Source organism: Pristiophorus japonicus, chromosome 6 (genome assembly GCF_044704955.1).
Source record: "Pristiophorus japonicus isolate sPriJap1 chromosome 6, sPriJap1.hap1, whole genome shotgun sequence".
Classification (NCBI taxonomy): Eukaryota; Metazoa; Chordata; class Chondrichthyes; family Pristiophoridae; genus Pristiophorus; species Pristiophorus japonicus.
The window spans coordinates 41,485,779-41,507,389 of NC_091982.1; the positions used below are offsets into that span (position 1 = coordinate 41,485,779).

A 21,611-nucleotide genomic window follows, 5' to 3' on the forward strand; every position below is an offset into this window, starting at 1 on the left:
GTAAGGGTTTCTAACAAGCCAGCTGCTCCCTGGCCTTTTTTTTTAAGAGGGCAGGGTTTACAGCAAGACCCTGAGGGGGGAAGGAGGTTGGAAGGATGGCTGGTGTAAGAGGTGCAAGGAGAGCCAACAGGTTCACTGATATGGAGCTGGAGACACTGATGGACGGTGTGAAGAACAGAAGAATATTGTTTCCTGACATGGGGAGACTTGGCAGACAGGCAGTGCATAATGCATGGAGGGAGATTGAAGGGGAGGCGTCAGGCACCTCCATATATGTAAGGATGCACCCTCCCAGGAGGGTGCTGGCCAGTCTGCATTCGGCCGTTCCAGTTCCGGAGATCTTCCAGGGCGTCCTAGAAGGACAGCTGTAGATCCCAGACACCAATCATAGCAGCCTTCCCGGACCCATGATGCAGCCACAGGAATGACAGTTACATAAGAACATAAGAAATAGGAGCAGGAGTAGGCCATGCGGCCCCTCGAGCCTGCTTCGCCATTCAATAAGATCATGGCTGATCTGATCATTGACTTAGCTCCACTTCCCCGCCCACTCCCCATAACATAGAAACATAGAAAATAGGTGCAGGAGTAGGCCATTCGACCCTTCGAGCCTGCACCACCATTCAATATGATCATGGCTGATCATGCAACTTCACTACCCGATTCCTGCTTTCTCTCCATATCCCTTGATCCCTTTAGCCGTAAGGCTCACATCTAATATCGTTTAAGAAACTGTCTATTTCTGTCTTAAATTTATTCAATGTCCCAGCTTCCACAACTCTCTGAGGCAGCGAATTCCACAAATTTACAACCGTCTGAGAGAAGAAATTTATCCTCATCTCTTTTTAAATGGGCGGCCCCTTATTCTAAGATCATGCCCTCTAGTTCTAGTCTCCCCATCAGTGGAAACATCCTCTCTGCATCCACCTTGTCAAGCCCCCTCATAATCTTATATGTTTCGATAAGATCACCTCTCATTCTTCTAAATTCCAATGAGTAGAGGCCCAACCTACTCAACCTTTCCTCATAAGTCAACCCCCTCATCCCCAGAATCAACCTAGTGAACCTTCTCTGAACTGCCTTCAAAGCAAGTATATTGTGAGTCCTGAACATGTTCCAGTGTACTGCCACCTCTGGTGGGTCTGTCCTGCCGATCGGACAGGACATTCTCAGGGATGGTGATGGAGGAGTCCGGGACATGATGCCGGGTGGTCTGTTCGGTTTTATTCTTATTATTGTTTTCTGCAGTGATTTGTTGCAACTGAGTGGCTTGCTAGGCCATTTCAGAGGGCAGTTAAGAGTCAACCACATTGCCAAGGGAAGGTGCAGCATGGGCCAATAGCGAGGCTGTGAGGCTCACATTGCGTGTTGTGGGTTCCGCGTGGAGGGAGGTCCTGTGGGAGGGAGGAGGGAGGGTTGATAGTGGGAGTATGTTTGAGTTTGTGTGTATGTATGGGCACATGTGGCGGAGCCTGGTCTCCAGTCATCTTGGACCCTCTTGCCACTGGACCAAGACCTTGTTCCGCCAAGCCCGTGTGGTGGCTGGTGTGCAACGGCAACCCCACGTTAAAAGAATTCACGCACAGGCATCTTCCACTATTTAAAATGAATTCATCAGTTACAAGAGTACTCATTTTTAGTGTGGAAGCAAGTCATCCTCGACCCCGAGGGACTGCCTATGATGATGATGATGATGATGATCTTTTTGTAAATATGGAAACAAAAACTGCACACAGTATTCCAGGTGTGGCCTCAGCAATACCCTGTATAGCTGTAGCAAGACTTCCTTGCTTTTATACTCCATCCCCTTTGCAATAAAGGCCAAGCTACCATTGGCCTTCCTGATCACTTGCTGTACCTGCATACTATCCTTTTGTGTTTCATGCACAAGTACCCCCGCCCCCACCCCCCCACACCTCCCCCAGGTCCCGCTGTACTGCAACACTTTGCAATCTTTTTCCATTTAAAACATAACTTGCTCTCCGATTTTTTTCTGCCAAAGTGCATGATCTCACATGTTCCAACATTATACTTCATCTGCCAAATTTTTGCCCACTCACTTATCCTGTCTATGTCCTTTTGCAGATTTTTTGTGTCCTCCTCACACATTGCTTTTCCTCCCATCTTTTTACCGTCAGCAAACTTGGCTACGTTACACTCAGTCCCTTCTTCCAAGTCATTAATATAGATTGTAAATAGTTGGGGTCCCAGCACTGATCCCTGGGGCACGCCACTAGTTACTGGTTGCCAACCAGAGAATGAACCATTTATCCCTACTCTCTGTTTTCTGTTCATTAGCCAATCCTCTATCCATGCTAATATAGTACCCCCAACCCCATGAACTTTTATCTTGTGCAGTAACCTTTTATGTGGCACCTTGTCAAATGCCTTCTGGAAGTCCAAATACACCACATCCACTGGTTCCTCTTTATCCACCCTGTTCGTTACATCCTCAAAAAACACCAGCAAATTTGTCAAACATGACTTCTCCGTCATAAATCCATGCGGACTCTGCCTGACCGAATTTTGCTTTTCCAAATGTCCTGCTACTGCTTCTTCAATAATGGACGCCAACATTTTCCCAATCACAGATGTTAGGGTATCTGGTTTATAGTTTCCTGCTTTTTGTCTGCCTCCTTTTTTTAAATAGGGACGTTACATTTGCAGTTTTCCAATCTGCTGGGACCTCCCCAGAATCGAGGGAATTTTGGTAAATTGCAACCAATGCATCCACAATCCCTGCCGCTACTTCTCTTAAGACCCTACGATGCAAGCCATCAGGTCCAGCGGATTTATCTGCCTTTAGTCCCGTTATCTTACTGAGTACCACATCCTTAGTGATTGTGATTGTGTTAAGTTCCTCCCCCCCTATAGCCCCTTGACTATCCACTGTCGGAATATTGTTAGTGTCCTCTACCTTAAAGACTGATACAAAATATTTGTTCAGAGTTTCTGCCATCTCCATGATCCCCATTACTAATTCCCTGGTCTCGTCCTCTAGGGGACCAACATTTACTTTAGCCACTCTTTTCCTTTTTATACACCCTATAGAAACTCTTACTGTTATATATGTAAACTTGTATTTACTCTGTACAGCCACCAGAGGGCTCATCCACTGGAGTCCCAAGGGATCCCATAATCCCTTGGGAGCACAGGTATTTAAGGAGGCTTTACAGGTTGGAGAGGCAGTCTGGAGACCTGCAATAAGGGACAAAGGTCACACTTTACTTTGAGCTCACAGTGTTCAGTCTGACTCTTGCCCCATACACAACAACTGGCGACGAGATACAGATAGCGTACCCAAAGATGCAGAGAACAGTGGGCATCCTGTAGAAATTTTCGGTGGGAGATGATTGGGAAACTATTGTGGAGCGACTCGACCAATACTTTGGGGCCAATGAGCTAGATGGGGAAGAGAGCGCTGCCAAACGAAGGGCGATCCTCCTCACCATCTGTGGGGCACCAACACATGGCCTCATGAAGAATCTGCTCACTCCAGTGAAACTCACGGAGAAATCGTACGATGATTTGTGCACACTGGTCCGAGAGTATTTGAACCTGAAGGAAAGCGTTCTGATGGCAAAGTACCGGTTCTACATCTACAAAAGGTCTGAAGGCCAGGAATTGATGAGTTATATTGCCGAGCTAAGACGCCTTGCAGGACATTGCGAATTTGAAGGACATTTGGAGCACATGCTCAGAGACTTTTTCGTACTTGGCATAGGCCACAAAGCCACACTTTGCAAACGTTTGACTGTAGAGACCCCAACCTTGAGTAAGGCCACAGCGATAGCCCAGGCGTTCATTGCCACCAGCGACAATACGAAGCAAATCTCTCAGCACACAAGTGCTGCCTCAAGCACTGTGAACAAAATGATGTTGTTTTTGAATCGTAACACTACAGGGCAGGTCACACATACCTGCAGCTACACGTCCGCAGATGTCTCAGAGTCCACCATGATGACGAATGCAAGGCCTTAAACACCTTGTTGGCGCTGCGGGAGTGATTATCATTTCCATTCATGCCGTTTCAAAGAGTACGTTTGCAAGGGCTGTAGAACAATGGGTCACCTCCAACGAGGGTGCAGGCGAGCTGCAAAGCCTGTTAAACCTGTAAATCACCATGTTGCAGAGGAGGACAGATCCATGGAGGATCACGACGAACCAGAGCCTCAGATCGAGGAGGAAGAGGTACATGGGGTGCACACATTCACCACGAATTGTCCCCCGATAATGCTGAATGTTGAAGTAAATGGACTCTCGGTGTCAATGGAGCTGGACATGGGCGCGAGCCAGTCCATCCTGGGCAAAAAGACTTTTGAAAGGTTGTGATGCAGCAAGGCCTCAAGGCCAGCCTTAACTCCAGTTTGCACGAAACTAAGAACTTGCATGAAAGAACTGATACCTGTAATCGGCAGTGCTACCGTAAAGGTCTCCTACGATGGAGCAGTGCACATGCTATCACTCTAGGTGGTACCAGGCGATGGTCAGACGTTGCTCGGCAGGAGCTGGCTGGGAAAGATACGCTGGAACTGGGACGAAATCCGAACGCTATCAGCCGCTGACTACACTTCGTGTGTCAGGTCTTAAACAAATTTCCTTCGCTGTTCGAACCAGGCATCGGGAAATTCCAAGGAGCAAAAGTGCAGATCCACCTCATTCCGAGGGCGTGACCCATCCATCACAAGGCGAGAGCAGAACCGTACATGATGAGAGAAAGGGTAGGGATCGAGCTAGAACGGCTGCAAAGAGAGGGCATTATTTCCCCAATCGAGTTCAATGAGTGGGCCAGTCCTATCGTCCCAGTCCTTTAGGGAGAAGGCACCGTCAGAATCTGTGGTGATTACAAAGTAACTATCATTCGTTTCTCCCTGCAGGACCAATACCCACTACCAAAGGCCGACGACCTCTTTGCAACGCTGGCGGGAGGAAAGACATTCACGAAGCTGGATCTGACTTCAGCCTACATAACGCAGGAACTAGAGGAATCATCGAAGGCCCTCACCTGCATCAACACGCACAAAGGTCTTTTTGTTTATAACAGATGCCCGTTTGGAATCCAATCGGCGGCGGCGATATTCCAGAGAAACATGGAAAGTTTACTGAAGTCGGTCCCGCACACCGTGGTTTTCCAGGACGATATCTTGGTCACAGTCGGAACACAGTCGAGCACCTGCAGAACCTGGAGGAGGTTCTTAGTCGACTCAACCGCGTGGGGCTCAGGTTAAAATGCTCGAAGTGCATTTTCCTGGCGCCTGAAGTGGAGTTCCTGGGACGGAGGGTTGCGGCGGACGGCATCAGGCTCACCAATGTGAAGACAGAGGCAATCGAGAACGCACCGAGGCCACAGAACGTGACGGAGTAGTGGTCGTTTCTGGGACTCTTGAACTACTTTGGTAACTTCTTACCGCTCTCAGCACACTGTTAGAACCACTACATGTCTGACTACGAAAAGGGGACGAATGGGTTTGGGGCAAAAGCCAAGGAAATGCCTTTGTAAAAGCGAAAAAATTGTTATGCTCAAACAAATTGCTTGTGTTGTATGATGCATATAAGCGTTTGGTACTAGCGTGTGATGCGTCGTCATATGGCGTCAGGTCTGTATTGCAACAAGCTAATGATTTCAGGAAACTGCAACTGGTTGCTTATGCATCCAGGAGTCTGTCTAAGGCTGAGAGAGCCTACAGCATGATCGAGAAAGAAATGTTAGCGTGTGTTTATGGGGTAAAGAAAATGCATCAATACCTGTTTGGGCTAAAATTCGAATTGGAAACTGACCATAAGCCACTTATATACCTGTTCTCCGAGAGTAAAGGGATAAATACCAACGCATCGGCCCGCATCCAGAGATGGGCGCTCACATTGTCCGCATACAACTATGCCATCCGCCACAGACCAGGTACAGAAAATGACACCGATGCTCTCAGTAGGCTGCCATTGCACACCACGGGGGTGGAAATGGCGCAGCCCGCAGGTTTAGCCAAAGCCAAGGTTATGGAAGCATTTAAGAGTGAGCAATCACCCGTCACTGCCCGGCAAATCAAAACCTGGACAAGCAAGGACCCCTTATCTCGAGTCAAAAGCTGTGTGCTTCACGGGAGCTGGTCCAGTGTCCCAGTGGAAATGCAGGAAGAGATAAAGCCGTTCCAGCGGCGCAAAGATGAAATGTCTATACAGGCAGACTGTGGGGCAAAAGAGTAGTGGTCCCCAAAAAGGGCAGAGACACCTTCATCAATGACCTCCACAGTACGCACCAGGTATCGTAATGATGAAAGCAATAACCAGATCTCACGTATGGTGGTCTGATATCGATGCGGACTTAGAGTCCTGCGTTCACAGGTGTAATACATGCTCGCAGTTAAGCAATGTACCCAGGGAGGCGCCGCTAAGTTTATGGTCTTGGCCCTCCAAACCATGGTCTAGAGTACACGTCGACTATGCAGGCCTGTTCTTGGATAAAATGTTCCTTGTGGTTGTAGACGCGTACTCCAAGTGGATTGAATATGAGATAATGTCGGCTAGCACGTCCGCTGCCACTACTGAAAACCTGCGTTTGCCACACACGGCCTACCCGATGTCTTGATGAGCGACAACGGGCCATGTTTTACTAGTGCTGAGTTCAAAGAATTCATGACCCATAACGGGATCAAACACGTCACATCTGCCCCGTTTGAACCAGCGTCCAATGGTCAGGCAGAGAGAGCAGTGCAAACCATCAAGCAAGGCTTGAAGAGGGTAACTGAAGGCTCACTGCAGATTCGCCTATCCCCAGTCCTGCTTAGCTACCGCACGAGACCCCACTCACTCACTGGGATCCCACCTGCTGAACTGCTCATGAAAAGAGCACTTAAGACAAGGGTCTCATTCGTTCACCCTGATCTACATGAACAGGTAGAGAGCAGGCGGCTTCAACAAAGTGCATACCGTGATAGCGCAAATGTGTCACCCGAGATTGAAATTAATGATTTAGACGAGGGGATTAAATGTAGTATCTCCAAATTTGCGGATGACACTAAGTTGGGTAGCAGTATGAGCTGCGAGGAGGATGCTATGAGGCTGCAGAGTGACTTGGATAGGTTAGGTGAGTGGGCAAATGCATGGCAGATGAAGTATAATTTAGATAAATGTGAGGTTATCCACTTTGGTGGTAAAAACAGAGAGACAGACTATTATCTGAATGGTGACAGATTAGGAAAAGGGGAGGTGCAACGAGACCTAGGTGTCATGGTACATCAGCCATCGAAAGTTGGCATGCAGGTACAGCAGGCGGTTAAGAAAGCAAATGGCATGTTGGCCTTCATAGCGAGGGAATTTGAGTATGGGGCAGGGAGGTGTTTCTACAGTTGTACAGGGCCTTGGTGAGGCCACACCTGGAGTATTGTGTACAGTTTTGGTCTCCTAACTTGAGGAAGGACATTCTTGCTATTGAGGGAGTGCAGCGAAGATTCACCAGACTAATTCCCGGGATGGCGGGACTGACATATCAAGAAAGACTGGATCAACTGGGCTTGTATTCACTGGAGTTCAGAAGAATGAGAGGGGATCTCATAGAAATGTTTAAAATTCTGACGGGTTTAGACAGGTTAGATGCAGGAAGAATGTTCCCAATATTGGGGAAGCCAAGAACCAGGGGTCACAGTCTAAGAGTAAGGGGTAAGCCATTTAGGACCGAGATGAGGAGAAACTGCTTCACCCAGAGAGTGGTGAACCTGTGAAATTCTCTACCATAGAAAGTTGTTGAGGCCAATTCACTAAATATATTCAAAATGGAGTTAGATGTAGTCCTTACTACTAGGGGGATCAAGGGGTATGGCGAGATAGCAGGAATGGGGTACTGAAGTTGCATGTTCAGCCATGAACTTATTGAATGGTGGTGCAGGCTCGAAGGGCCGAATGGCCTACTCCTGCACCTATTTTCTATGTTTCTATATTTCTATGATCCTGTATTTGTATTAAGTTATGGACAAGGTCCCAAGTGGCTTCCCGGCACTGTCGTGGCCAAAGAGGAGTCAAACTTTCAAATGGACTCATTCACCAGAAACACTTGGACCAAATCAAACTCAGATTCACGGACTATCCTGAGCAACCCACCTTGGACCCTACCTTTTTTGATCCCCCAACATACACACCAGTGGAACCGGCACCACGGTTGACCACGAAGCAGAACCCATCATCCACAGCAGCCCAGCAGGGCCCAACACACCAGGCAGCCCAGCAAGGCCAGCTGCACAGCAGCCCAGTGAGGGCCCAACAAATGATTCAACAACACCAGCTTTCACAATGAGACGATCAACCAGAGCAAGAAGGGCCCCAGATCGACTTACATTGTAAATAGTTACACTATTGACTTTGGGGGGGGGGGGGGGGAGTGTTATTATATATGTAAACTTGTATTTAATCTCTGGAGGCCTGCAATAAAAGACTAGGGTCTTTGAGCTCACAGTGTTCAGTCTGACTCTTTCTCCATACACAACACTTACTCTCTGTTTTTATATTTTGTGCTAGTTTACTTTTATAGTCTATCTTCCCTTTCTTAATCATTTTTTAAGTCATTCTTTGCTGGCTTTTAAAAGCTTCCCAGTCTTCTGTCCTCCCACTAGTTTTGGTCACTTTGTATGCCCTTGTTTTTAATTGGATATCGTCCTTTATTTCTTTAGTTAGCCACAGATGGCTATCTTTTCTCTTACACCCTTTCCTCCTCACTGGAATATATTTTTCTTGAGAGTTGTGAAATATCTCCTTAAACGTACACCACTGTTCATCAACCCTTTAATCTATTTTCCCAACTCTGCCTCATACCTTCATAGTCTCCTTTATTTAAGCTTAGGCGTAGTGTTAGGGTAGTGATAGGCGAGCCAAAGGTGGGCAGAGGAAACGTTACAAGGACACCCTCAAAGCCTCCCTGATAAAGTGCGACATCCCCACTGACACCTGGGAATCCTTGGCAATCGACCGCCCCAAGTGGAGGAAGTGCATTTGGGAAGGCGCTGAGCTCCTCGAGTATCATCGCCGTGAGCATGCAGAAATCAAGCGCGGGCAGCGGAAGGAGCGTGCGGCAAACCAGGCTCCCAGCCCACCCTTTCCCTCAACGACTATCTGTCCCACCTGTGACAGAAACTGTGATTCTTGTATTGGACTGTACAGCCACCTATGAACTCATGCTAAGAGTGGAAGCAAGTCTTCCTCGATCCCGAGGGACTGCCTATGATGATGGTTAGGGTAGTCACGCGTAACAGGTATTAAAGTGAGATGCACAGGGATAAGAAATGATTACAGTATTATTATATTGTTCTTTATGTTCTGTTTTTGCAGTGATTTGCATAATTGGATAAACCTTTATTGTTGCCACATATATTTGGCCAGGTGTTTCATTTGGGAGTGGGCCATTCTGCATTAAGGCACTCACTGCGATGGCCATTGAAAGTGGGAGCTGAAGGGTCATGTGTGGATGGGATTATCTGAAGCGAGCAGCTATGAGAAACAGCTGCACTTCCCTTGCAGGGTTGCGATGGGAGGGGGATACCTCCTAGCTCTGGGGCGACGGGGATCCTTCTCCTCCTTCTGTGCCTCCTCCTCAGGTGATACTGCTGGCTCGACCTCCAGCGGCTGTCCCCTCATGATGGCCAGGTTGTGCAGCATGCAGCAGACCACGACGATTATGGCACCAGAGCGGTCCAGGCACCAGAATCTCTGCTTAAGGATGCCTATGCACTGCTCGATGATGCACCTGGTGGCATAATGCTCTGACCCCATGCTATGGCGCTGTCCTGGGATTCTGCATTGGAGTGAGCAGCCAAGTGCCCAAGCAGCCAACCGTAATCCTGATTCTGGCCGGTGAAGATGGCGGGCCCACTGGTCTGGCGCAGAATGAACGACTCATGGCTGTTGCCTGGGTACCTCGCATCAACTGCCAGGATCACACATGAGCTGAACATTCAGCGAGTGGAAGCTTTTGTGGTTGACAAAGATCTCGGGGTGATGATGTGGCACTGTCAGCCCAACGTATGTGCAGTGAATGGCACCCTGCACCATTGGGAAGCCTGCCATTCGGGCAAATCCGGCCTGCCGCTCCATCTGTTTGTCCCTTGTCATCAAGAAGGAGGTCTACTGGACCCTTCTCCTGTACAGCGCATCTGTGACCTACTGGATGCACCGATGTGCCGAGAATTGGGAGATGTTGCCAATGTCTGCAGTGGCAGACTGGAAAGACCCCGTGGCATAAAAATTCAAGGTGATGGTGACCTTGGTCTCCACGGTGAGGGTGGTTTGAGGCGGCAGATCTTCTCACAGGACAGTGCAGAGCTCCCGGAGTACTTCTGTCCAAAATCGGAGCCTTCACAGGCTAGACCCTTTGAGGGTATGGCCTCCTTCCCCCACGTCTGCATTGGCTACCTCCCCTGGCATCTGTCTGCTGGCCACCCCCCTGATCCTTCTCATTCTCGAGCTGCTGTGGACTGTCTTACTGGAAAGGCTCCTCTCCCAGTATTTGGAGGGGGTTGGGTCAGCATCCCTCACCCTTCTCCTGATGCCATCTCCCTCCTGGACACCCTCTCTAGCTGCAGGTCTGCGCACATCTGCACACCCTTCTCTCTGTTGCACAGCCATGGCTGCTGCCTCCCTTGCCTGCTGCCTCTCGGCACGGTGCTGATGGCGACGCCTTCTGCTGCGTGCCACCCTGCTTCTGACCAGGTGTACCAGGTGTCGCCCTCCCAACACTCCTCCCATCCTCAGGGTGAACCCTGCCACGCAGGTCTCTGCAGCCCATAATGAGGCCTACAGGCCTCCACTAAACAGTCAGACCTGAAAGTTGTGCAAAAGTCTTTGAAAACCTCTGAGCAGCACTCAGCAGGTTTCATGCAGCTAAAACAATGAGAAACTAATTAACACGATAAACGGACCTGATCGCGGCAAACATCCAGCGGTGTTGCGTTTGTGCAACTGGAAAACCTCGTGGGGGCACTGCCGGGAAAAACCCGACCTTTTTATCTGAATTTCGCTGTCGTGCCCGCTTTTCAGCAGCTCGCATGCTGTTGAGGTCACTGCTGCAAACCTTCCTTTATTGCGGCTTCACCCCGCCGTTTCCGGCGGAAATGCGCACCGCTCAAATCCCTCCAACTGCTCCCCCCACCGCCTCCCACCCCCCGTCCCCTTCCCCGAGCTGGATATGGCTCGGGGAGGGGAAAGCATTTGACCACGGCAGCTGATCAATTGATCGGCCGCCCAAACCCCGCGGTAGCCGTCCCTTCGGGAACGGTCAATTTCAGCCCCCATGATTCTGCAGCAATGAAATGTGTTCACTTACATAAGAACATAAGAACAAAAGAAATAGGAGCAGGAGTAGGTCATACGGCCCCTCGAGCCTGCTCCGCCATTCAATAAGATCATGGCTGATCTAATCATGGACTCATCTCCACTTCCCCGCCTGTTCTCCATAACTCCTTATTCCCTTATCGTTTAAGAAGCTGTCTATCTCCGCCTTAAATATATTCAATGACCCAGCCTCCACAGCTCTCTGGAGCCGAGAATTCCATAGATTTACAACCCTCTGAGAGAAGAAATTTCTCCTCATCTCAGTTTTAAATGGGCGGCCCCTTATTCTAAGATCATGCCCTCTAGTTCTAGTCTCCCCTATCAGTGGAAACATTCTCTCTGCATCCACCTTGTCAAGCCCCCTCATACGTTTCGATAAGATCACCTCTCATTCTTCTGAACTCCAATGAGTAGAGGCCCAGTACGGCAAGGAAGCTGCATATAAACCACCACCCTCCCCTACAACCCACTAACTCATTTGAATCAAATTAACCTCTTCTTTTTATTCATCGAATCTGAGCATCGCTGGCAAGGCCAGCATTTATTACCCATCCCTAGCTGCCTTTGTTGTGGTGAGCCGCCGCCTTAAACCGCTGCAATCCATGTGGTGAAGGGTCTCTCACGCTGCTGTTAGGTATGGAGGTCCAGAATTTTGACCCAGTGACAATGAAGGAATGGGATATATTTCCAAGACAAGCTGGTGTGTGTCTCAGAGAAGTTGGAGGTGATGGTGTTGTCATGCGCTTGCTGTCCTCATCCTTCTAGGGGATGGAGGTGGAGAGTTTGGAAAGCTTTGTCGAATTGCTGCAGTGCTTCCTGCAGATAGTCCACACTTCAGCCACTTGCCAAGGCCTCTTTGGCATGGGGGTATTAACACATTTAAAAATAAATGGGTTCATATATCCATTAAAATAATGCTGAAGAATTTGATATAAGCACATTAAATACGATAACATTGCTGACAGTAAATCTTAGCCTTACATTCTTAAAGGTCTGTCACTGACCCACCGACCATCCAAAAAATACTGACCATGAATACAACCTCCAAAATCAGCAATATGGACTAAATTGCAAAAATGTAGATGGATCTTGGGAAAAAGTCAAGATGAACTAACTGTAGGAAACAAGATCGCTATCTTCAGCAAAGTATGCATTTATGTAGTCATTGTAAGGTCGTGCTGGCCACATTCATTCATTCATTCATAGGCAGTCCCTCGGAATCGAGAAAGACTTGCTTCCACTCTTAAAATGAATCCTTAGGTGGCTGAACAGTCCAATACAAGAACCACAGTCCCTATCACAGGTGGGACAGATAGTCGTTGATGGACAACACATGGGGCTAGAGTTTCCCTAACCTGTTCTTCTGGCACCCTGACTCGAGCTGCGCCGTTTTTGTTCGCCTCCAAGCGCGCCGAAAATAGACGTCGGTATTCTGCCTGCTCCCCAGCCTCTCTTCGGTCGTGGTGCAGTGTGGCCCAATGGATTGGGGGTGGAGCCAGGTCCCGGCGCTGAAAACAGTGCCGGGACCTCTGCACATGCGCGCTAGAGTCTGCGCGCATGTGCAGTAGCTCCTGGCAGGCCGTTTCTGCAAATGTGCGCTGCAGGCTGTGTGTGGGAGGGGCTCGAAGCACGCTGTCCCTAGCCATGGTCGAATGGGCTCCCTCATCGGCGACCCGCTGCGTTCCCCAAGGTAGGACTTCTATTTTTTATTTGTTATTTACTGATTGATTTTGGTGCTTTAGGTGCAGGGTTCCTTCTATTTTTTTATTTGTTATTTATTGATTGCTTATTACTTTGGTCTTGGTGCTTTAGGGGTAGGGTTCCATCTATTTTATTTGTTAATTAATTGCTTATTACTTTTTGTACTTTGATTGGTGCTTGGTGATGCTTTAAATGTAGCTGCTTGCGCCGATTCCTTAACTCGAGGTAAGGTTTTTCTAAGCGGCTAGAAGTGGCAACATACGCTGGACTAACTTAGTTTGGAGCAACTATTTGCTGGCCAAATGCCTAAAACAGGGATAAGTGGCTGGGAACGCCCCCTTTTGGAAAAAAAAACTGAACTAAAAAAAAACCTAACTAACTCACTTACACTGCCGCAAATTAAATGGCCAGAATTGCAATTAAAAAGATAGTCCAGAAAAATCAAGTTGCTCCAAAAAAGAGCAACTCCGGGGAAACTTGGGCTCCAAGGTCATTAACAACCCGACTTCTTTGGATTTGAATGTCTTTGTGAGTCACTTTATCAACATTAACAAAGCACTTTACTGACCTTCCACCTTGTCTCAACTCTAAGGGGTCAGGTTTCGGGCCACGCCTAGAACGGCGCAGCCACGCGAGCCACGCTTAATTTCCGCGCTCAAAACCGCGGCGAAAACTTACCTCAGTATTCTCCACACCCTCAGGTCGATCCAGGCCCTCGACGCAGCGCAGCACAAGCAGTCGGGGACGGAGCCAGGTCCCGGCGCTGAAAACAGTGCCGGGACCTCAGCACATGCGTGCTACAGTGTGTGCGCATGTGCAGTAGCTCCAGGCGTCTGAAACTGTGTGGGAGGGGCCCAAAGCATGCCTCCCCTAGCCCTGGCCGAATGGGCTCACTGGGGCGGCGAAGATCAGACTGCACCTCCCTCCTCCAACTCCTGCTCTGGCTATGGCTCCGGCTCCCCACCTGTTCAGCTCCCGCTCCCTCTGGCTCTCTCACCACCACCCTCCTCCCGCCCCCAGCTCCCGCTCCGCTGCCTGCCGCTCCCCCAGCTCCAGTCCACTCCCTCTTCACATCTTTGGCGGGGCCCCACCCGCCCAGCATCTTGCTGGCGGTGAGCTCTGCCCAAAGTCTTCGGTCTGGCTTCTTCTCGTTGGCCAGGCCCGTTCAGCCTCCTCCCTCTCCCCCCATCTCCCTCTCCTCCCCCCCCTCCCTCCCTCTCCTCCTCCCCTCCCTCCCTCTCCTCCCCTCCCTCCCTCTCCTCCTCCCCCTCCCTCCTCTCCTCCTCCCCCTCCCTCCCTCTCCTCCTCCCCCTCCCTCCCTCTCCTCCTCCCCCTCCCTCCCTCCCCCTCCCTTTCCTCTCCTCCCCCTCCACCCCCCTCCTCCCCCCCTCCCTCTCCTCCTCCCCTCCCTCCCTCTCCTCTCCCTCTCCTCCCCCTCCACCCCCCTCCTCCCCCCCTCCCTCTCCTCCTCCCCTCCCTCCCTCTCCTCTCCTCTCCTCTCCCCCCACCCCCCCCTTGCTGTTAGAAACACAGACACTGACAGACAGAGAGAGAGAGACAGTGACACAGACAGAGAGAGAGAGAGAGAGACACTGACAGACAGAGAGAGAGAGACACTGACACAGACAGAGAGAGAGACACACACTGACAGACAAACAGAGAGACACTGACAGAGACAGAAAGAGACACACTGGGGGGCCCTGTCCCAGCACGCTGTTGGAGGGCTCCCGGTGCTGCAGTCGGTGAGCAGAAACTTAATTTTTTAATTATTGATTTTTAATTTTTTTTATGTTGTATTTTTAAATTTTTTTTGGATTGATTTATTGGCTGATTTATTGATTTATTTATCATTTATTATTGATGATGGCTCTTTATTTGTAAAAGTGATGTGTTTCATGTTTCTACACTTCCCTTTCTCCCCCCGCCCCCCCATCTCTCTTCCTTATGCCTGAGTTTCTAAGTGTAGGCAAGGTTTTTCTGAGCATACAAAAATCTACATTTACACCATTCTAAGTTAGCTTGGAGTATGTTTTCACTGCCTAAACTTTCAAAACAGGCGTAAGTGGCCGGACACGCCCCCTTTTGAAAAAAAAAATCTGTTCCAAAATGAAACTGTTCTAACTGACTAGAACTGGAGCAAACGAAATGCTGCGAAATGCAATTTCTAAGATACTCCATTCTAAACCAGTTGCCCCCAAAAAATAGGAGCAACTCAGGCCGAAACTTGACCCCATACTCACTGTTCACATAAGAACATAAGAACATAAGAATTAGGAACAGGAGTAGGCCATCTAGCCCCTCGAGCCTGCTCCGCCATTCAACAAGATCATGGCTGATCTGGCCATGGACTCAGCTCCACTTACCTGCCCGCTCCCCGTAACCCTTAATTCCCTTATTGATTAAAAATCTATCTATCTGTGATTTGAATACATTAAATGAGCTAGCCTCAACTGCTTCCTTGGGCAGAGAATTCCACAGATTCACAAACCTCTGGGAGAAGAAATTCCTTCTCAACTCGGTTTTAAATTGGCGCCCCTGTATTTTGAGGCTGTGCCCCCTAGTTCTAGTCTCCCCGACCAGTGGAAACAACCTCTCTGCCTCTATCTTGTCTATTCCTTTCATTATTTTAAATGTTTCTATAAGATCACCCCTCACCCTTCTGAACTCCAACGAGTAAAGACCCATCTACTCAACCTATCTTCAAAAGGTAACCCCCTCATCTCCGGCATCAGCCTAGTGAATCGTCTCTGTACCCCTTCCAAAGCTAGAGTATCCTTCCTTAAGTAAGGTGACCAAAACTGCACGCAGTACTCCAGGTGCGGCCTCACCAATACCCTGTACAATTGCAGCAGGACCTCCCTGCTTTTGTACTCCATCTCTCTCTCAATGAAGGCCAACATTCCATTCGCCTTCCTGATTACCTGCTGCATCTGCAAACTAACTTTTTGGGATTCATGCACAAGGAACCCCAGGTCCCTCTGCACCGCAGCATGTTGTAATTTCTCCCCATTCAAATAATATTCCCTTTTACTGTTTTTTTTTCCAAGGTGGATGACCTCACATTTTCCGATATTGTATTCCATCTGCCAAACCTTAGCCCATTCGCTTAACCTATCTAAATCTCTTTGCAGCCTCTTTGTGTCCTCTACACAACCCGCTTTCCCACTAATCTTTGTGTCAGCTGCAAATTTTGTTGCACTATACTCCGTCCCCTCTTCCAGGTCATCTATGTATATTGTAAACAGTTGTGGTCCCAACACCGATCCCTGTGGCACACCACTACCCACCGATTTCCAACCCAAAAAGAACCCATTTATCCCGACTCTCTGCTTTCTGTTCGCCAGCCAATTCTCTATCCATGCTAATACATTTCCTCTGACTCCGCATACCTTTATCTTCTGCAGTAACCTTTTGTGTGGCACCTTATCGAATGCCTTTTGGAAATCTAAATACACCACATCCATCGGTACACCTCTATCCACCATGCTCGTTATATCCTCAAAGAATTCCAGTAAATTAGTTAAACATGATTTCCCCTTCATGAATCCGTGTTGCGTCTACTTGATTGCACTATTCCTATCTAGATGTCCTGCTATTTCTTCCTTAATGATAGCTTCAAGCATTTTCCCCACTACAGATGTTAAACTAACCGGCCTATAGTTACCTGCCTTTTGTCTGCCCCCTTTTTTAAACAGAGGCGTTACATTAGCTGCTTTCCAATCCGATGGTACCTCCCCAGAGTCCAGAGGATTTTGGTAGATTATAACGAATGCATCTGCTATAACTTCTGCCATCTCTTTTAATGCCCTGGGATGCATTTCATCAGGACCAGGGGACTTGTCTACCTTGAGTCCCATTTGCCTGTCCAGCACTACCTCCCTAGTGATAGTGACTGTCTCAAGGTCCTCCCTTCCCACATTCCCGTGACCAGCAATTTTTGGCATGGTTTTTGTGTCTTCCACTGTGAAAACTGAAGCAAAATAATTGTTTAAAATCTCAGCCATTTCCACATTTCCCATTATTAAATCCCCCCTTCTCATCTTCTAAGGGACCAACATTTACTTTCGTCACTCTTTTCCATTTTATATATCGGTAAAAGCTTTTACTATCTGTTTTTATGTTTTGTGCAAGTTTACTTTCATAATCTATCTTTCCTTTCTTTATTGCTTTCTTACTCATTCTTTGCTGTCGTTTAAAATTTTCACAATCTTCTAGTTTCCCCACTAACCTTGGTCACCTTATACGCATTGGTTTTTAATTTGATACACTCCTTTATTTCATTGGTTATCCAAGGCTGGTTATCCCTTCTCTTACCACCCTTCTTTTTCACTGGAATATATTTTTGTTGAGCACAATGAAAGAGCTCCTTAAAAGTCCTCCACGGTTCCTCAATTGTGCCACCGTTTAGTCTGTGTTTCCAGTCTACTTTAGCCAACTCTGCCCTCATCCCACTATAGTTCCCTTTGTTTAAGCATAGTACGCTCGTTTGAGACACGACTTCCTCACCCTCAATCTGTATTAAAAATTCAACCATACTGTGATCACTCATTCCGAGAGGATCTTTTACTAGGCGATCATTTATTATTCCTGTCTCATTACACAGGACCAGATCTAAGATAGCTTGCCCCCTTGTAGGTTCTGTAACATACTGTTCTAAGAAACAATCCCATATGCATTCTATGAATTCCTCCTCAAGGCTATCCCGTGCGATTTGATTTGACCAATCGATATGTAGGTTAAAATCCCCTATGATTACTGCCGTTCCTTTTTCACATGCCTCCATTATTGTCCACCCCACCGTGAAGTTATTATTTGGGGGCCTATAAACTATGCCCACCAGTGACTTTTTCCCCTTACTATCTCTAATCTCCACCCACAATGATTCAACATTTTGTTCATTAGAGCCAATATCGTCTCTCACAACTGCCCTGATATCATCCTTTATTAACAGAGCTACCCCACCTCCTTTCCCTTCTTGTCTATCTTTCCGAATTGTCAGATACCCCTGTATGTTTAACTTCCAGTCTTGGCTACCCTGCAATCACGTTTCAGTAATCGCCACCAAATCACACCCATTTGTAATGATTTGTGCCGTCAACTCATTTACTTTGTTTCGAATGCTGCGTACGTTTAGGTAAAGTGTTTTAATCCTAGTTTTTAAACCATGATTTTTAGTTTTGACCCCTCCTGCAGCCCCTTTATATTCATACATATTGTCCCTTCCTATCACCTTGTGGTTTACACTTACCCCAGTGCTACTCTGCTCTGTTGCCTCCTGCCTTTTGAATTCTTTCTTGCACTTCTGTTCATCCGAGCTCTCACCCACTCTAACTAGCTCAGAGCCCTCTCCTGTGTTCCCATCCCCCTGCCAAGCTAGTTTAAAGGCCTCTCAACCGCACTATCAAAACCACCCGCGAGAACATTGGTCCCGTCTCTGTTGAGGTGTAACTCATAGCCTCAAGTGGTCAACCACTGGCTTTCAACCAGCCAGCTCCTTGTACCCCACCATCTGTGGGGTGCTATAATCGACCTCAACATACCCAGGCTCAGAAGAGCAAAGTCAGATAGAATTCCTGCTTCTGATTTCTACCTGGTGACCACTGCTGAATGTGCACATGTATGAACATCAGGTTTCTATACTGTAATACACAAGCCCACCCAGCCCCCCCCACCACCAACATTAAATACATATAAAGGGTTGCAGTATCTCGCTTTATTATAAATATTTCTTCCTTAATTTTCTCCCTCCCCAAGGCACTAGCTTACGCTGGAGCACTTTACCCCAAAGTACTTCACCCAAATGACCAGTCTTCACGTGTGACCTTCACACTGAATGTTGGCAGGTTGTTTGACTACAGGGGACACGATAGCTGAGCCCAGTTCTACTGTCAGACAACATCCACATCTGTACATTTTCCTACAAGCGTCACTGGACAGTGAGCTGGAGTGCAATCCTTGGCTGGTTTTCCTCCTCCCTAGCCCAAGGTACTGAGGCCAACTGAACCACCCCAACTGCTACCCAGCTCTGAAGAGTTAACTCAGCACAAATTTGGAATTGAATCTTCTAATCCTTATGGCTCCATACCATACCATGGAACATATTTTCCCGCTAAACCACTGGGGGAACTGCGACACTTTAAGAACAAGCACCGACACAAGCATTTGCGGTTACCAGTTCCCATAAATAGTAAGCTCTTGGAATTGAGAGGATTTTTCACTTCAGGTTTAATATGCCGACAGAAAACTGGCTAAAACTGTGAGAGTTGGCACAATCACCAATCCTTGTTTCCAGTCTGATATCATCAAACCAGAAACGTGTAGTTGCATTGAAAGTAGGGGAACAGTAAAAGTCTGGAAGAGGGAAACCAGCTAAAACACCTTTCCTGGAAATTGTACCAACAGGAGAACATTTGTTGTTGAATCGAATTTACAACACTTTAAGCTCTCAATAAAAATTTTCTTCAATGGAGCCAAAAATTGAGTTCTGGAGCTGTTGTTGCCCTTCAATTCCTCACCTTCAGGTCAACTTTCACCTGAACAGGGCCAAATAACACTCAAATAAGCTGATTCAAGACATAATGGCTTTCCTACATTGAGATCACAAGAATCAGTTTGAATGACCACATCTCTGTTTTAAACAGATTCTTACCAAGAAGAATTGCTGGACCCACATTCAAAGCCACAAAGATTTCCAAAACAAAAATGGGAGCCAATTGTACCCTAGGTACTCAAGATTTCTGTATGGTTTCCTTGTAAGAATTCCAAGCAGCACATCTTCCACCAGAGGAGAGGGGGCAGATGTGGGAACCACTACGACAACCATACGCCTTTGCAACAATGTCCTTCATATCATACTTCATTCAGATTTTTCTCTTTGCAAGGAAAGTATTGAGGATAGAGCAAATTTCTTTCTCCCCCAGGATCTGTTCAATGTAAGGCCTCTCTTTCGGAGAAAAAGTGCTTCTAAAGTATAAAGTAAAAAGTAGGAAGTGCCAAATTTAACCCAAGCCAAACTTATCCCTTCAGAAAGCGTGGTTTTTGTAGTAACCAAAGCAGACTATATCTAGGTGATCTTACAACCTCCAAAACAATTACTGTTTTTTAGAGAACTTTGTGACAAGGTGAGTTAGAGCATGAGCACTTCAACTCTGGAACCTGGATTTTAAATCCAGCACAGATGCTTTGGATAATAGCCTTGTTTCTCTGTTGGATATACGGAGCCAAGAGAGGCTATACTCCATCAATCCACTTCTCATTTTTGCAGGCAAGAGTATGCTTACTTTTTGACAGCATATAATTGAGAGTATACGAAGTTCTTCATTTTTTTGGGAGGTTAAGATACGAATTGTGTGTATTGCATAGTCCTCAGTAACATATCTTCCACAGATATATATAAGTATGCATATTGGCTAGATTTTTCAATTTGTCTTATTTTAACACCAGTGTTAACATGTTTAAAATTAATGGATTTTTGCCAATAGTAAAATAATACCGATTGGAGAATCTAGGCTATATCTTAATCTTTATTCATGCCTAATTATCATGATAAATTATGTATACTCCATATTGGTATACCTCACCGCACAGCACTGCCCCCCCAGTCATCAAGATCCAAGGCGCAGCCCTGGACAATGTGGACCACTTCCCTTATCTCGGGAGCCTCCTATCAACATGAGCAGGCATTGACGACGAGATCCAACGCCGCCTCCAGTGCGCCAGTGCAGCCTTCGGCTGCCTGAGGAAAAGAGTGTTTGAAGACCAGGCCCTCAAAACTGTCACCAAGCTCATGGTCTACAGGGCCGTAGTAATACCCGCCCTCCTGTATGGCTCAGAGACGTGGACCATCTACAGTAGACACCTCAAGTCGCTGGAGAAATACCACTAACGATGTCTCTGCAAGATCCTACAAATCCCCTGGGAGGACAGATGCACCAACGTTCGCGTCCTCGTCAAGGCCAACATCCCCAGCATTGAAGCACTGACCACACTTGATCAGCTCCACTGGGCAGGCCACATAGTTCGCATGCCAGACACAAGACTCCCAAAGCAAGCGCTCTACTCGGAACTCGTCCACGGAAAACGAGACAAAGGTGGGCAGCGGAAACGTTACAAAGACACCCTCAAAGCCTCCCTGATAAAGTGCAACATCCATGGTACACTCATAATAAAGGGTGAAACTGAGTGCTGTGTACAATGAGCAAGTGTGACCTTAGCTCCTTTAATAAGATTCCAGAGTGCAGGTACTTTGTGGGTGGCCTGCTTATATACTGTGCTCCCATGGGATGCTGGGATCCCTTGGGACTCCAACAAGTGGGCCCTCTGGTGATCAGGTGTTATGCAGGTTACAAAGGGTTAAATACATAACATCACTCCCCCGTGAAGTCAACAGTACACTTATTTACAAGGTGAGACGATCTGGGGCTTTACGCTCCCTTGTCGATCGTCTCGGTACAAATGCGGGTGTAGGTGAGTTGGTCAGTTCTTCACTGGACTGCTGGGCAGCCGGCCTTGCCGGGCTGCTGGGGATGATGAGTTCAGCTTCGTGGTCAACCATGATGTCAGTTGCCACTTGTGTGTATGTTGGAGGGTCAAAGTTGGTG

The 21,611-nt window shown here is 47.6% G+C and overlaps 2 protein-coding genes across 2 annotated transcripts in view; one reads left to right on the forward strand and one right to left on the reverse strand.

The window, feature by feature from the left end:
* The window catches only part of col4a5 (collagen, type IV, alpha 5 (Alport syndrome)), a 291,814-nt gene that overhangs the window by 253,851 nt on the left and 16,352 nt on the right, over positions 1 to 21,611 (reverse strand). The gene's annotated exons all lie outside the window — the stretch shown is intronic.
* Positions 1 to 21,611, forward strand: part of col4a6 (collagen, type IV, alpha 6) — a 575,180-nt gene that overhangs the window by 59,023 nt on the left and 494,546 nt on the right. The window lies entirely within an intron of this gene.